The sequence below is a fragment of the Diprion similis genome, chromosome 2 (assembly GCF_021155765.1).
Source record: "Diprion similis isolate iyDipSimi1 chromosome 2, iyDipSimi1.1, whole genome shotgun sequence".
In the NCBI taxonomy this organism is placed as follows: domain Eukaryota; kingdom Metazoa; phylum Arthropoda; class Insecta; order Hymenoptera; family Diprionidae; genus Diprion; species Diprion similis.
Genome location: NC_060106.1, coordinates 8,916,185 through 8,934,465, shown reverse-complemented (window position 1 = coordinate 8,934,465; position 18,281 = coordinate 8,916,185).

The window sequence follows — 18,281 nt, the reverse complement described above, 5'->3', positions numbered from 1 at the left end:
AAACCATAACTCCGTAAACTATAACAGCATCAACTTCTTCGAATGGAAAGTTTTTGTCGTTGTAAAATACTTTCGAAAATGGTGATGATAATTGTTATACGTATTGTATAAAATAATGCGTAATACTGTTTAAGAATACGAAAATTACATGTACAATAAGTCGCTAGGGTAGGCATACGCACAGATTTTAGGTATGTAAAGCGATATCCCGAAACAAGCGGACAAAAATATAATGGGAAATTTTTCAGGGTAAAAGTTTCGTTCGAAGCGCACATCAGCCAATAATTCAATCAAGCCTTTCCCCCCTGAACAATGCTTTTTTGCTCATTTTTAGTTACTTTTTTTTTTTTATTGCTCTCGTTTTGTTTTGTTTAGTTTTTTTGCCGAGCTACCCGTGCCGCGTAATTCTAAAACGAAGAGAGAGAGAGAAAGTGAGAAAGGGAGAGAGAGAGAAGAGGAGAATGGGAGAGTCCGGAAAAAAGCTTCATGGTTTTGCAGTAAATCAAAAAAGTCGTATCGCTATAGGGAGTATAGGTTGATGTTTTGTTAAAAACTATTCGAGAATTGGGAACCGCTGCGGGTACGGATCCTTACAATGCCCGAGGAGAGCCGATGCCTATACCCAATACCCAGAAAACGTTCTACCTGGTTTCGATAAGCTGATTTATTTTCGCATTATACTATATTGGAATATACACTACATGTGGATACATATATGTATATACATCCATGTGTATACGCACATGGGGCTACACGTTGGTTTACTAGGCATGTGTGGGTCGAATTGCATCTGCCGGGATTTGCCGGATGCTCACAGGACTTAATGCATGAGAAATCTTCTCGAACCGTGTAAACAGTCGAATTTTTTACGAGCTAAACTATAGAAATGTGAAACGCAGTCTGAAACTCTGGATTAATTTCGTTTTGCTTTTTATTTTTTGGTTATATGTTGGTAATCGCGACGCATTCTGAATATCGGAGCTTCAAAAACATAATCAGTGATTATTTGCAAACTCCATGTTATTTCGGTTTCACGGTTTTAGTTGAGAATAATAATTTTCCGATAAAATTAACATCGCGTGAAGGCAAGCTGATGTATCTATGGATAATATGATACATGGAAGTGAACATCTATTCATTATTTCACAACTCTGTGCAGTTTTTTCAAATTGACCGCTGACAATAATAATTATTGATCCGCGATGTAGATTCACGTAACATAAATTTGAACTCATATTACTCGTGTGTGTGTACATTCCATCTCGCAGAAGGGATGAAATTGACAAATTTTTTTAAACACTCCGGGCTCCAGAAAAAAAGAGAGAGAAAGTGACAGAGAGGTGAGATTAAGTCGGATTACGTTTTTATTATACCACATAGGGAAAAGCTGACAAGTCGGAACGTAAGAGTATATGAACCGGTAAGAAAAATGGGAAAATATTTTATTTCATTATTTTTATGTGCTTCTTTTCACATCGAATCAATACCATAGAGCGAGAAAAATAGAAATTGAAAATTAGCGTTACTCCGCAAGTTCTTAACACGAAATGTTGACGGTGATCTGAGAATTGGACTGAGGTTTAAAGACGTCGATGTAAACTCCTTTCGGCGTTCACGTGATTTTCTCAGCCCTCGTTTGGGTTCACTCACCTCGTGCCAAAGTTGGTGTAGATCTAAAGCCGCACCGCGAGGAAATTACATTCTTGCGAATCCGACGTCGCCTTATAACTCGTCTTTGCGCTGTAGGTACTTACGTGTAGATAATTGGGAAAAATAATCAGAGCCCAACTCTTCCAAAATGCAATGAAACGCTGACATAATCTCGATGCACGTGGGTCTCGAAGGTTGAAAAAACATATTTCCTCCAATTTTTTTTAATAATTAATAAACGAATTATTTTATTAAATCTTGAGGTATATGAAAGGACAATATTTGAACGATATTTCATAAAAATTTCATCCAAAAATTTTTTAATTTCACTTATTTAGAACAGCTTTTTGGAAAACCAGTATTTTCGCGGTGGACACAATAACTGATAACAACTTCATCTGAAATAAAAAAACCGAATATTTTCAATTAATAGGTGAGTATAGCTGGTGATTGACCAAAGCGTTCAAAAAGCAATTTGAATTTGAATTTTCGACAGAGTTTTATCCAAAAAATTACAATTTTTGGTATAATTTACAGCATGTATTCCTTGTAAAACAAGTTGTGATCGAAGAAAAAAAAAACCTTCGTTCAACCTCTAGTTACACCTCACCTACTAACAGAAAAAATTTGATTTTTTGATATCAGATAAAGTTGGTAGGAGTTACCTTGTCAATCCCGAAAATACTGGGTCTGCGAAAACCAGTTCTTAACGACTGAATTTTAAAAATTTTCGAATAAAACTTTTACGAAATATTTTTCAAATATTGTTCTTTTATATGCCTCAAGTTTCAAAGAATAATTCTTTTATTAGATTTAAAAAAAATGAGAGAAAATGTTTTTTTATTTTACTCTTGAGACCCCCACGTAATCCCTTAGATGTATAATATGAGGTATATAAGTGTATTTAATTTTTTTTTACCGCAGATGATCGGGTTCCTCGGTTTACAAGCTAAATGTAATCGGGAATTTCCTGCAGCAGATATATATATATACCACGTATACATGTGTAACATATATTCGCGTCTTATAGTTATACACGGTACGTCACATGCACGCGTCCGTCAGTTTAATACGAGCAGTAATAATTTATTTTCTTTCCCGCGTAGTTGCATATATGTAACACGAGAGTAAAAGCACACATTCATTTTTGAACCTCATACGGTGCAAAGTAGGTAAACAACACCGGGGGTGAATTTTGTCCCAGTGAACCCTGGGGACGCGTTACATGCCGCTTCCACTGGCCTCGTGCTGCAGGAGTCGGCCAGGAATAGAAGGGGTAAAGCGGGAAACGAGCGGCGGAAAAAGCAAAGGGAGGTGAAAAAAAGGGGGAGAGATAAAAAAACGAGTGATAAAAAAAGGGCGAAAAAAAGAAAAAGGATTGAAAAAGGGTTGGAAAAAAAGAAGGAAAAATTGGAAAATGAAAAGCAAACAACAAATCGAAAATATAGGCCGTTCCAAACGATTAATTACACGCGTCGCGTTGGGACGGGCCACCGAGCGACGCGGGTCGCCTAGCAAGACGTAATTAGTAAATTGAGCGTTTATAAATTCAGTACTTGACGAGTTCTAATTTCCCGCGATTGTCCCTGAATAACTTTTCGGGGTTAATTACGGTATTTCTATGTATTTATGCATATTAGCTCTTCATTGATGTATCGTAAGCGTTGAAACCACAAAATTACCCCCCAGAATAATTTAATGGACGCCCTAATCTACTTACCACCACGTACAATAATTAATTTCTTTAAACGAGCTCACCTTGTTTCAATCGCTTTATTTTATATCCGACCCGTTACTGCAATGCAAAACTTTTCTGCATTACGAGATCGCCCGGGTTACCACCCGTGAGAATATTTGAACCTCGCGGTAGTGAATATTCGCGAAAACACGAAGGACGCACGAGATCAAGCTTAACCCTCCGTTTTCGATCGATCCAATCCCACCGATATTGATACCTTTTATCTCAAAACACGTGGGTACCCGGCATCCGACGAATTGTATTCGCATGGGACCGTCGCATCAATTTTGCCGACCGCTAAAATGAAAATTTTTACAAAATATCGATGGGGTGTCGAGCGTACGGGAAAAATCGCGGTGCTTGCAAATTACAAAATTCGCGTACAGTGCGTGAGCGACGATTGCGGAAAGTGCAAAATAATTCGTTACATATTTTCCAATTTGAACAGACAAATCCGATTTCGGATCGGATTATTGTCGTTGCCAAAATTCCAGGTCAGTAGATATTCAGTAATTCTATTCCTATCGGTTGATTGCCATTTCTTTTGCGATTCATGCTGATCGCTGACAGTGTCAAAATATATTGAAAATCTTTTAACCCTGTTGAAACATCAATTTTCTGATAATCTAATCATCCGTACTACGATCGCTCTGGTACGATTGAGAAAACTAAATCTTGTAATCATTGAAATTAAAAATTTGAAAATACAATATCTAAAAGAATTCGAAAACATGGAAAAAACTACGTCATTGATTCTGCGCCTTGTCGAAATGAAATCTGAATTACGGCTATAAACGAACCTCAAAAAAGAAGAAGATGAAAAAGAAAAAAAACTAATTGAATGCAGAATATAATTACTAATCAGTCAACCACAAGTAAGCTTAATTAATTTTGATTAATGGTGGAACTCGAATGAAGCAAGGGTCTTAATGGAAGGGGTCGTTTGGCGTAGATCAAAAGCGAGTTTAATATTCTTAACAAAAAGAGGTATAAAAAAAAAAAAAAAAAAAAAAAAACGAAATAGGAAAAAGAAAAAAATCGAACAAAAGCATAGAGGTTTTGAGTTTTGGCAGGAGCCACGTATGCAGACACTGCATCAGGCACGGCATTGCCCGAGCATCTCGCCCTGTCAACCGACAGAAGCTGCCTGCACAGCGCAGCCAGCCAACCCCGACAGAAGAATACGCATTAATTTATATCTGCATACTCCGGTATTGTTATGATAATGACGCGATGCCACCGTCAGAACAGGCGGACCAGATATTCTGGTAGTGCACTCTTCGCGTCCGTAGCGATGATGTGCATGCATGCAGGTCGTGGTGTTAGGCGTATGACAGCAGAGACGTACAGAACCGTCTGGTAGAGTCCTCGGCGTGCAAGTTGGATAGTGAGCAATTAAATATGCAGGAGGGAAAGTTCTACCTGGGAAAATTACACGTAGGTTACCTTTTTCCGATTCTCGTATACCTACTCGTACGGCATGTGTGTATGATGTGAAATACGTATGGATAATGACATCTTTTTGCTATTGAAGTACCTACGTGCGGCGGGTTTTACTACTTTTTAAATTTATTCAACCAGTTGTTGTTATCCCGATCGTGAACTCCGTAAGGACACTTCTAATAACAAGGCAAATTTATATGCTTACCAAACTGCAAAGATTTCTTTTAAAATATATCGATAAATAGAAAATATGTATGTATAGCTACTGGAGTTATGAACAAAAGCTTGGACGTAGATACTTAAAAATTTTTCGTCACAAATTCACTGGAATCTGTGATCTAAAGACATATGCGATGCGTGTCAACGTAAGAGAACACTTGTATCTCCAACCGATTCGTAGATGTACCATGTAAAATTTTATACTCATTATCACGCTTTTTCGTGGCCCACCGCACAGCGCAAAGCCGCTTAAACTCACCGGCTTATCGATATGGGGTTAAAAAGAAATATTGGCAATATTTTGTTCGATCTACAGGTATCGCGGTGGTGTGCGGATCTCGCGTAAATTAACAGCAATTCACTCTAAAGCAAGGAAAATATGCGAAAAAAATAAATAAAAATGAAAAAACAACAGCAACAAAAAAAAAAAAAAAAAACGAAAAGTCAGCGTGTGAATTTATCGGGGATTCAATGAAGCGTATATTAAAGTCGTGAATTACGTGAATTGATAATATTATATCTTCAACATCGGACAAAAAATAACTTCAAATTTTTTAGCACATATTACATCATACGCCTAAATTTGTTTATGTGTAATGGTGATTTCTTTTCGAATTCAAGCCTCATTTTAGACGGTTGACTAATCCCGATATTACAGACTTGTGGTCTTCGCTAATTGTAAGACGTGAAAATGAGATGACGATTTCGTATATACATATATCTACAGTGCGTAGAGTGAGTAAAAAAATTATAGTTAGAAGCATCGCGCAATTTGTTATACAGGTGCGAAAATGTGTCTTCCTCTCATCCTCGGTAAATCATGTATGTCATCGATATACCCTTGGCGTAGAATAGGCGGGTATATGGTGAGGTTTTACCATCGTATGGGCGGTCTAAGTGGGGAATGGGGAAGTAGAACAAAACGGAGTGTTTTGATGGTGGTAGGTATACCCCTGCTTTTACGGCTCGGCCATAAACCGCGCGCGAAGGTTCGCAACACTTTCTTATCGATATCACGGCTTAAAGAGCCTGTAAGCGGTTCTTCTTCATATTAGGAAAGGCGGGGTGCTGGGTCGCCACGGGCTGTTGTACCTTTCGCTTCCTCAAAGGACACCGCTTGCCTCCTCGATTTTTCCCTCTTTTCGTATAATACATTGGATAACGTCGACCGTCGGACCGCAATTCACGGCTCTCAGCTCTCCCTTTGCCAGTTTCTCCTCCGTACTTTAAGGGATGACGATTTTTTCCATCCGAATATAAAATTAACCAAATTAATGGCGAAGGGCATGTTTTGACAAAATTCAACTTACTTTGGTTCACATTTGCTATGTTTTAAGTATATTTAATCGTCATATTGATATGACAATCACAAATTACGCAGTAACAGATGTTGTTCTTTTTTACTTGTCGAAAAAACATCATGAATGAACCCGCAGCAATGTGAATACGGCATGAGGGTATTCACTTTTGTTGTAACGCTTGCATCTGATAGACACCTTGTTTATATTCGACGAAATTAGAGATAGTCATCTCGTAAATTCTGATTCACCACTCCGCAGCAACTCGATGATCATAACGGTGACGGCACATGAGGTATCATACATACACGGTCACAGTGCTTACAATTAGTGACGGAATCGGATGTGCGTGTGTGTTTGTGCCGAGGGGCGTTTCACTGGTGAAAATTGACTGTGCAACCCTTTAAAATCGCTGTGAAAACAGTTGGAAATCAGCGTCGGAACTCATTGGCAATCACGTCAATTGGTGAATTTCGAAATCGAAATTTTGTGAAATCAGTGAAAATCGAAATTAGTGCGAGAGTAATCGTATAAAATATACTTTAAATTGGTGGGGCCGCTTGTTTGGAAAAATCAAATATTTATAACAGCCTGAAATTATGCAGATTGAAATCAGTTTGAAATGGACGTAAAAAATTGTTGACGATAAATGGAATTAATGGAACTTCGCCTGCCACTTCGCTTTTTCAAATGGCTCTGTTCGAAGCGATTAGTAACACGTGGAATCCGTGATCTTGCACGAGTATCTATGGTTTCACACCAAGTCTCGCGATTTCTGATATGCAGGCATCGAGATTCATAAGTGAGTGAGAAAATCCGCGGAGACCCTGCAGAACAGGTGCAAAATTGAGACACGATTTCGGCATCGTTTCGTACTGGAAGTAATATGTTTCACAGCGACACGACGCATGTCAGGTAATTTTAGCTGCGGTGAAGCAGACGCGGGCTTATACAGCACCTCAATTCGACCAAATTACTGCCGCGATATTTCATTCCGTGCCACATTTGTCCACCAGGTAGGCTGGTTCCCTCTGACTCCTCGAGGGCGAACATGCAAGTATGAAGTACCGCGTACATCTTGAAGTGGTTATTCATAAACAAGTTTGAATTAATTCTCGAAAACTTTTTGTTGGCGCATCAATTATTTCCAAAAACTTGCAAATTGATGTGTCAAAGTATCCATTCTTGTTTAGAATTTTTTTCTTTCGTCATATCATACGCGTATCCCAAAGTGGGATAAATTGCAGACGAATGTTACTATGCTATTGGGATTCGAAACTTTTGTATGCGTATTACAAGTCCCACAGTCGTCGCCCGCTAAAATGTCGATTCTCAGGTTCAAAATGAGGGACAGAACGGAAGACAGAGGTACACTGAGATTCGTCGAGGGCGGAAATGCAGCAGTAGGTATGATGTTTGGATCTTGGATTTAAACCAGCGAAAGAATTTCGCAATTTCTCACTCGTCCGGAGGGCTGCAAGTTGAACGTTGGATATTCGGTGATTTATTTCTTAAGCTGTCAGAGCGAATTGAACAGATATCAACAACTTTTACCGCCGCAAGGCCAAGTCTGTAGAATCCTTCTTCCATCTTGCCATCATTCCGGTTTTGGTGAGGGCCCCGCAACCCTTGTACCTAACTCGCAGGAAAATGCGTTGAATATAAGCGAAAGTAATCTTCAGCTTCGGTTGCTGAATGAGAATGTTTCACTTCTGAAATGGGGCAAGGGAGGAAGATTGTTCCTTTTTCTTGTCACGAAAAAGAAACATCTCTCTTAAGAAGTATTTTCCTCTCAGCTTTTGTAAGCCAGATCCCAAAACGCGCGATATTTTGATCAATAATAAGTACCTGTCCGCGAATCCACGTTTTCGGCTAAAGAAGAGAAAAAAAAACAAAAAAAAAAAAAAAACGAACTCATCGAACGAGGCCGATCAGAATATCGAATATCTAGTCAAAACTCGATTGTGACTTGAGCCGAGAGTATAAATTGTATACAACAACGATTCGTGAATTTTCGAACGGAGCCTTTTCCGTACGATCATAGCAGAAACCAGATACCATATCAAGCGTAGTATCGACAAAAAGTCAGTTTGACGAATGTTATATACCGCGAAAAATTACGGGGAAGAAGATAACAAAAACAAACAACAAAACACGAAATTCGACCGTAATCCAATTCCGATACGTAAAAACAACGCGAAACGATTCCGGGAAGCCTATCGCCGAGGAATAAGCGAGAGACGAGCAGAGACGAAGGGTCTTAAAAAAGGGCGAGTCACAGGGTCGGTGCACCAATACAAGGAAAGATAGGCGAGGCTGGGGACGCTATGGAACCTTGGAGCGAAAAAAATCGGATCTCGGTGACGTAGGAGGATGCGAGTCGTGCAACGCGCGTTACGAGTACAAGGTACAGCCTAGGTGTATCATATCAAGGCATCCCCAGGGGGTGAGTGAGTGTATGTAGGTACAGAGCGCGTCGCGTCGTATCGCAAGGAAGCTTGCAGCTAGCGGCCTCGGCTTACGGGGGTTGCAACAAGATGGCGTCAAGGGCTTCCCGCCCAGAGCGCGCGTCGAGCATCCAGCGCGTAGCGTCTCGGTTCCCGCCATGAGCCGATGACGCGCGAGGATAGCCGAGGACCGCCGAGCGGCGCCGATCTTTCCCGAAGCGTGAACGCGGGCAGCTGTGAGTCGGACAAAGAATACTCTGCGATCGTAGAGTACAGTCACTGCGCGGCGAGCACGCACAGCACCGGGGCAGTCCGCCAACCAAAGGTACACTCAACTGCTGAAGCGGTGACACCGAGTCACACTTTACCAAATACGAACTAATTAATACATACCTATATCACGTATTATATGTATATATATATATACATATATGTGAGTGTGTGATGTATATGTATATATATATATATAATAAACGAAGCGAGGAGTAACGGAAAAATAAATAAAGCAAAGATAAAAGTAAAAACAATAACAAAAAAAAAAAAAAAAAAAAAAACCGAGCGCGAGCGACGGCTGGAAGAGTTTCTTTTTTGGCTATTCCTTCGTCGCATGTAATATATATATATATATATATATATAATATATATGTTTTGAAAAAGGCAGATCGATCTACGAAAGAAGACAAAAAGGGAGAGAGAGAGAGAAAAATTGAAGAAAATATATGTATGCGTACATGGGTAAAGTTTTAACAAAACCGAAAATTAAGAACCATTAACCGAGTATACGGCGGCACTGGACGCCGCGCAACGTGCTAATGTGAAAACAGTGTGTTGTTTTTTTTTTGTTGTTGTTTTCCTTATTTTTTATACTTATTTTTTCCGTTCTAACTTTCTCAATTTCCGTTTTTCTTTAACCTTCGTTTTTAGCGGGTATTGTTTCGCTTCGTTTTGTTCCTGGATTATTTACTACGGAAAAAGGAAAAGAGAAAATCAAAACTTGGAGTTGTAAGTTTCTTTCGTTCCGCAATTGTGCCGAGGTACTGTGAATAATATATACTAAAAAAACAAACAAACAAACAAACAAACAAAAAAAGTTACTGGTGAAATTATAAAAATACAACAATAATAATAATAGTAATAATATGCGGCAGTTCGATTTAATCGTTACACGGTGGATCGAGGAAAACACTGTTTATTACGAACACAAGAACAACAGCAACATCAGCTACAACAGCTACAACAAGAACAAGAGCAACAGCATCGACGAAGACAGTAATTATTGTGCACTCGAAACGTAGGATGTGAATACGAATACGAATCTATGTATTCGCGCGGTATATACTTTCTTCAACAGATGAGAAAACACAGCACAGTTCAACAGGTTTTTAAAAAATAATATATCTATGTATATATTATTACGTATGTTTTAAATTGCTGGATAATTGGTGTGGGTTGTTCAATTATTGTTTTCGTATTATCTGACGAGAAGTTTCCGACTCTTATCGGTGTGCAACGAACAAAACGTGCGCTTCTATATTTCACACGCGTTGTCCCACCGGAGGATGAAATTTAAAGACTCGGATTATCCCTCGATCATCTTAACTTCCGGTGCATACTTCGGCTGAAATAAAGGGCGAATCGGCATTTAAAAAGGGATGGTACGAATTAAAATCGTCTCGAAAAATCTCTGTGAAATACTCGGCGCTCTGTCGAAACTTCGATGATAATTGATCGCCGTCTCACGCGTATTGCTTCGTTGCGTATAAAATCAGCGAATCAGTTAATCGGCGATGAGTGGCTGAGTAATAACACTTGTTTTCTCATATGTGTAGGCATATTTTTCTACGTCAACGTTTCAATTATATGGTATATATGTATGTATATGTATACATATATCGCGTAAATATAGAATTATAATGACAATATCGATAAGCTTGTTGTAACCGCGCGTGAAATCTAATCGGTAAATCTGTTCCTACTTATCGACTGATAATTATCGGAGAGAACGAATCGCGTCCCGGTTTTATTCTGTTATTTATTTCCCCGGCTCTTTTTCAATCGCCGATCTTACGTTTATCCTCGTTTTTTTGTTTTCGCTTATCTCCGCGATGCGACCTTGTCGTCATCGCGATCAAACTGACCATCCCGAAACTCCGATCAGTCAGTCGAATCATCGTCGCTCATGAGCTTTACGAAAATGCGTAATTTCGATGGCAATAATGTTTTTCGGTTCATTCACGGTTTCAAACGCTCGAATAAGCCGCATATTTACCGTGGAAAAATCATCGGCGATGTGTCGAAAGAACGGAAACGTGTTTGCGGGATTTTCCCGCATACTTAATATATGTACGTGTAAATATTAATCCGCGTTTCAAGTTTTCTCGTGTAGGTACTTTTCACTCGTTCGCTGACTTCTTTAAGGGGATGCCCAAGACGATTTCGACGTGACGTATGTCTGTCACCAAATATCAAAGTCCACGTTTTTCAAATGCAAAAAAAAAAGAACAGCCCAATTCTGTACACAGTTCTGAACTAAACAACTCCAACACATTTTTATTTCATGCAAAAATAAAGAAATTGCAGGATTTCTACGAAATCGTAATAGTAAGTTCGTAAAATCCGTGCCATTTTTTTCTATTTCTGCATCCAATGAAAATGAATTGGAGTGTTTTTGTTCAGAATTGTGTATAAAATGGAACTTTTGAACCGTTTTTCGCATATTCGATACGTGGACTTGGATATTCGGAAATATACGTAAAGTTCGAAAATCGACCAGGACACGTTCGAAAACGTAGGCCAGCAGTGAAAAAATTTGACAGAAAGAACAGCGTACCTACTTTGTGACTTGAGACGGAAATGAATCGGAAATTTCTGATTGTTGTTTATCTCTGAGAGAATGTACATACGTATTGAGGGGGTTCCTAATGAAAACCGGACGATCGTCGAACCGCGGTTAACGATGGGCGAAAAGGAAAGAGAAGAAAAGAAAAAAGGCCGAATATTCGAGTTTAACGCGTGTCGATTGGCCACACCGCCCAGGCTTAACCGTTGAAGGGTATTAATCTGTGCTTTGGCGAACCAATTTAAATATCAGCCGGTTTAGTCGACGCAATTTTATATCATTTCCGATATCTTGATGGTGTGTGTCGGTTTGTAGGCCCCTCTTCATCCCCCTCCCTCTCCCCCTCGCCCTCGACACACGCGCACTCGGCGGGCACGCTTTTAATAACGCCAAACTGCGACGTGTTTTTCTCCTCTCTTTCGCTATCCTGCATACAAACACGCCTGCATCACGAGCATTCGATGTGCACGATACGCATGCATATGTATAGGGCATTCCGCGCTAACTTTACCTGATTCATCCCCCCGCTGCATGCCGGTAGTCTCGTAGTTTTCCGAGGCTGATTATTATCCCCGATTTTTCGGACCGTGTCCTTGCTCGTAAGTAACTCGAATCGAACGAGGAACGGTTTTTGAACAACTAAAACGAAAAAGACTGCTTTTAATAACCGCATGAATTTTTCACGCGCCGTACTGCACTGATTTGCGTTCTATAAACGGGACGAATTCTTGGAAATTTCTTTTCATCACGACACTTGTAAACTTCTTCTCGACTCGTCTCTGCAGCTATAATTCGCGCGACGAAAGTTCACTTATACTTATATACATATAAAGAAAAATTCGTCGAATTTATGAAACCGCAAGAAAACTGCACACAACCTTTCTCTCTGTATACATATGTAGATATACCCGCGATATTTTATTAACGTAAAATTTGAGTCGCGCTGTGACATAGTTTTTCATTTGTGAAATTCTAAAAAATTCACTAACATAATCGTTAAAATAGAAAATGAGAAATTCTAATCAGAGTTGTCGAATGAAAAATTATCCAAAAACCATCGCGCGTACCCAAGATTTTTCCAAAACCCTTCGCATATTTCCAAGTATTTATACAAAACATGTTCGATTAAATCGATCAAGCTGAATCACGAATACTTTCGATAAGAAATCAGATATCGCCGAGATATTCACAGTCAAACTTTTATCGAACATGTAATTTGGTCAACATCATGGCGGAGAAAATTGACTTCTCGATTCGCCCAAACCTTGCACGATCCAGACTAACTTTGAAATTCTCTCGTATCGGCAAGAGGATTGCATATTGTCTTCGATCCTCTCGCCCCTTTCTCTCTCTCTCTCTTTTTCTCTCTCTCTTTCTCTCCACGCGTACGTACGCATACGTAAACAACTTGTACGTACGAAGCGTGTGCAAGGATGCAAAAGCATGCGAAAAAAGCACGCACGCGACTCGGTCGTTCGGACATCAGCCTCGCCGTTTCGACGCCGTCCGAGTCAGAATCGGTCGCTGCTGCTGCTGCTGCTGCTGCTGCTGCTGCTGGTGGTGTGGATGAGACTTCGAGAGAGAGAAAGAGAGAGATAGAAAGAGTGTGTCGAGTGTGGGACCTTGAATCGGGCAGCCTTTGTCGAGGGACGCTGCCGCCGCCGTTTGCCGCTTGCTTCTTCTTCACGAGGTCGGCGAAAGTGTACCCGAATATTTTTTGCTCCCGTCTTGCATATTTCGTCCCCCTCTAACCCCTCCCCGCGATTTTTTCTTTTGGTTTTTTTTTTATTTTTTTTTTTTATTTATTTATTTTTGTTTCATTTTGTAATTTTAATTTTTTGTTTTCACCGCTCGATTTTTTATTTCTTCTCTTACTCTTCCTGCTCGTTCTTTACACTCTTATTCTTCTCATACGGCGCTGGCTGCTGCACTGGCACTCGATCCTCAACTTCCTTCGTCTCGTTCCCTTTTCTTTCTTCTTTTCGTCAAATCCTTTTTTATTTTCTTTCTACTCCACCACGTTTCTTCGCTTTTGCCTCGCTGTGCCGACTCCCGCCATTTTCCTCTTTCGCGTCGCGGTGGAATTAGAGATACGCGACATCGAGAAGAAACTCTTCTGCACCGTTATTGCAAGTTTATTTTCACTTCGTGTGTTTATTATATACGTGGTGGTTAGTCAGGAGATTATTTGCTGCACATAAATTGTCCAAAAATCTAATCTAGCTATTACACATGTACGTAATCTATGATTTGTTTATACCATTCGCGTTTTGCCGCTGGTTAAATTCACCTGAATTTCACCGTAATTTTCTCCTTCTTTTTCTTTATCTTATTCGTTATGTTGTTATCACTCGGCATTTAGTTTTAAGCTGTAAAATTATCCTCGCGATTGTATCCGCGAATTTTGTTATAGTTTCAACAAAATGGGGACCAATTTTTTGTTCCCTGATTCCTGAAAAGATAACCCATGTTAGAAATGAAATTCGGATAAACTTTGACACGTTATAGTTATCAGATTTCATTGATCCTTCTTAATCTTTATTATTCTTTTTTTCTAAACTGCTCTGCGCTCGCCAAATTTTCTAAAAGTCATTGTATTGTCTCTGGTCATGTCCAGTGGATTGAAAAAAAAATTATGTACAACTCATCTTCTAATTAATTTAACGTCATTTTTTCATCAGACATCGCGATGCAAAGCCTTCGAGTATCTTTCGTACAAGAAGAGACGAAAATGTCCTACGAACGGAACTAACAAACTTGAGTCCCATCATTTTTTGTTCTTACGGTTTTCACTTTCAATCTGCAACTTTTCGAATCCTGCTCTTTTTCTGCCGCAACGATATCAACTGCCTCGAAAATGTTCGACTTCATCCGCTATTCACTATATGAGAAATGAAATATTTTTAAATATCGACACAAGTTCGGAGAATTACGTTTTGTTCACTTAATATTCTTACTTTTGTATTCTTCATCACACGAAAGTGAAACCGTTCGTGTTTGTCGCGTCAGATTGTAAGTTAACGAATAATGATCGAGTTAAATGATAATTATCCGTTCCTTGCGTATCACACGCAGGAAAGTCCTGCTTGCGAATAACAATGTCCGGCATTTTTATAAAAACTCGAATTTTCCAAGCCTCTCGAGCGGCGAACCTGAAGAAATTCTTTATCTCGTTCAGCCTTGTTTGCTGTGGGTGGAAAATAAGAATAAAAATTTGAGGCATGTAGTCGGCGGACGGGATTTTGGGTTGAGGGTGAAAATTTGAAAATACAGTACCTGCAGTAGTATATAATCCTGTGTATAAAGCCGTAATAAACGTAAATTAATAAAACCTCGAGGGGCCCCTGCAACGCGCAGGTGACAATTACACGTTACTGCACGGTGAAAAATTTTTTCGCGGTGTTAATCGTAAAAACGAGGAACTAACGAAGAATAAGGAACCTTTTTCACCCGCAGACCAAACCACCGGGTTCTACGCCAATGGCATGGCGGCTACGTTAGCGCGAAGGGCACAATGCGTTACGCAGTATTGAATTTTTGTACGACGAGACCCGCTGGCTATAGTTGGTGCAGCGAAAGTGCACTGCAAACATCTGCGCCGAGCTCAAGTTTGTCTGACCGTCTAGCGAGCGCCCAGAAAGAGAGCGAGAGAGAGCGCGAGAGAGAGAGAGAGAGAGTGAGTGAGAGAGGGAGGGAAGCTGGGGACACCCTGCGCTACGTTTCGAGTACCTTGAACCGTATTACGCTACGTAGTATTCTTGTACCTATTTATACGTGACGTAGAACTGCATCCAGAGCGAGACGTTATCACTCAGGGACTGAATTTGCGATTTCCAAAAATTTAGGAAACTGCTCCGATAATTGCCGAATGTTTGGAGAAATTTGGGAAATCTGGCCTATCGAAAATGGCGTTGCCAAAAATCGTGAAAATCGCGAAGAGGATGAAAATATTATCTTTCTTATAATTATCCTTTTTATTCCCTGTTCGTCATATTTTTTGCAATTTTTTTTTTTCTCTCCAATTTATATAATAATGCATGTAGAATAAATAAATTTCGTGTAATATATTCTAATTGATGGGATTCTTGTTTTTTATTTTTTATGTTTTTTTTTATTCACTTTTCATCCCGTTCGAAAAATTTGGGGTAATTAATTATACCTTATACGAAGTTGCAGAAGTTAGTCCCGAAACCTTTCTTCCGTACAGATGATAACAATCGCGTTCTGTGTCGCTGTCACCTAAAAAAAAGAGGCATAAATCGAGCTTTTTAAAGTCGCGAAAATAATTTTTATCATTCTCTCTTTCCCCCTTCTCGTTTTCTCGTGCGGCGTGAGTTCAAATTACTACTCCCCCCCCCCCCCCCCCCCTGCGTTTATGTGTTTGGCGGTTTTTTCCCGGGCAGCACCCATACACGCATTATACCTTATATAATAATACCAAGTGAAAAACAGTCTTTAAGCCGTGATTCATTGGCCGTTTGTTCTTCCTCCTTCTTTCCTTCGCATTCAAACTTGTGAAGCCCGAGCACAAATCATTTTAATCCGTACCAAAAGAAAAAAGCAGAATGAACAGAACACAAAAAAAAAAATGAAACACAAAAAACACGCGGTGAAAAATCAACGCGTTTCCAATTGATAGGTGAAATTCGCGAGCTGTTTTTGCCTCGTTGCGGTTATAGATTGCTGAAAAAGAAAAAAAAGAAAATTCTCACCGGATACATTTAAGGGTTTTTACATTCATTAATGCGTGTTATATATACGTATTATGCAGAATGCAATTCCGACGCGTCAGTCTCGTGCATAACAAGCCGTCGCGCGTCGGACAGTTTCGTCAACGGTCTTGAATCACCTCGATATTTTTCTGTTTCCAGCAGCCAATCTTCCGATCAATACTAAAGAGTACGTCCGTAAATATTTGTGTGTGTATATATGTATCTGCCTTGCGTGCGAAGCGAAACAAAACAAATAACAAAACAAACGGTAAAATGGTTTGTCGTGTCTATCTGTGAGCTTTCAATGCTACCAAAAATGCATTCTCAAGACTCGTAGTGTTCGAAACTCTGGTAAATTGCACGAAAGCGCTTCAATTTATGGAACTGAAAATAGTTTGTAAATTCTTTAATTCTTCTTTTGTCTATTTCAAATTGGGGGGTGAAATCTGAGTGGCGATTCACCCTTGAATTTTTTGTCGTGCCCCGATCACTGCACTCTGAAAAACTTTGAAATTTAGGACTTCTCTTCATCCTTCAGACTTTATGATTTTTTACTATCAGATTCATAGGCGTAAAAGGCGTACCTGGAAGTAACTTAACCGATATCAGAATCATCCCTCAACGTTTCTTAACACGTGTACGTATGTGTCAGAGATATTCTGAAATTGTCAACTACTGCACGGTAATTCAATTAATCAGTCTCCTTTCTCAATCAACTTTTCCAATCAGTTTCTAGAATGTTACTTTTCCTTCAGTACACAGGCCAACAAAAAAAAAAAAAAATTTTTTTTCTTTCGAGCTTATATTTAAATAAATGATTTTGATTCTATACATCGAATAATGACCAAAATCTTCATTTACCACTTATAAAGTCCGCTTTTGTAGAAACTAGAACGATATTTTAGATCTAACAAAACTGGTCTACTTCCTCAAACATTTATTGTAAATAACAACTAAAGAAACTTCGGTTTCGCATTTAAATGACTTTTAATAAAAAATTTAAATGCGAAACTGAAGTTTGGTTGATTGTTATTTATAATAAAAGTTTGCGAAAATAGGTGAGTTTAAATTAAAATTAAAATCTGATGTAACGTTCTAGTTTCTATAAAAGCAAACTTTATTTAATGAAACTATTTTTTCCTTCATTAGTTGCGTGGGAGAAATCGAAATTTGACATCTATAACTCAGACTCAAAATTCGTCTTAACCGATGTTAGCCGAATTAGTGTGCAGGATGTATTCCTAGTACAAAGTTGATTCATCGTTTACTGCGAAAGATAGACATTGATTGTATATTTCTCGCTACCACAAGCTCAACTCCGATGTATATCTGCATGTGTGAGTTGCCGCGTTACGCGTAGATCCGCGACCTTTAAAGACTAAAGTTCGCGGGGTATTCAGTCCTGAGGATTTATGGTTACTAGGAAAGTTCAATTGCCTTGTGACTCGCGTTTTGCTCCCCTTACTCGCAGAGTCTCCTCTCCTCTCTTACTCTATCCCTCGTTATATATCCTGAGGTAGGTACATTATGTATGTACCTACGCGCACACACTAGTGACACAACGCGATCGTCATCGCCGCGGGGGTCGAAAACTCTGCAGTCACTTCCAAGTGTTGTGTAATAAACTTCCGGAGGAATCACTCCAGATTTTGGATTTCAGGTTTACTCAACGTTTTAAAATCAAGTCAGCATCTCGTCTATATCGTATAGTGTCATGGATATAAAGTTGTCGGGCTAGATAAAATTGGCATTAAACTCACATTTCATTCAAGCCTGTGAAATTTTGTTTCGTTACAGTGGCCACTGGACAAGGTAAAACTTGGAAAGTCAGGATATTTTTGAACCAGTCATGGCATTTTATAACAGTGCAATGGAAAGAAATAGAAAAGAACTCTTGCCTTGAAAAGTAATTTTATAACAATCTTTTTTCCATGA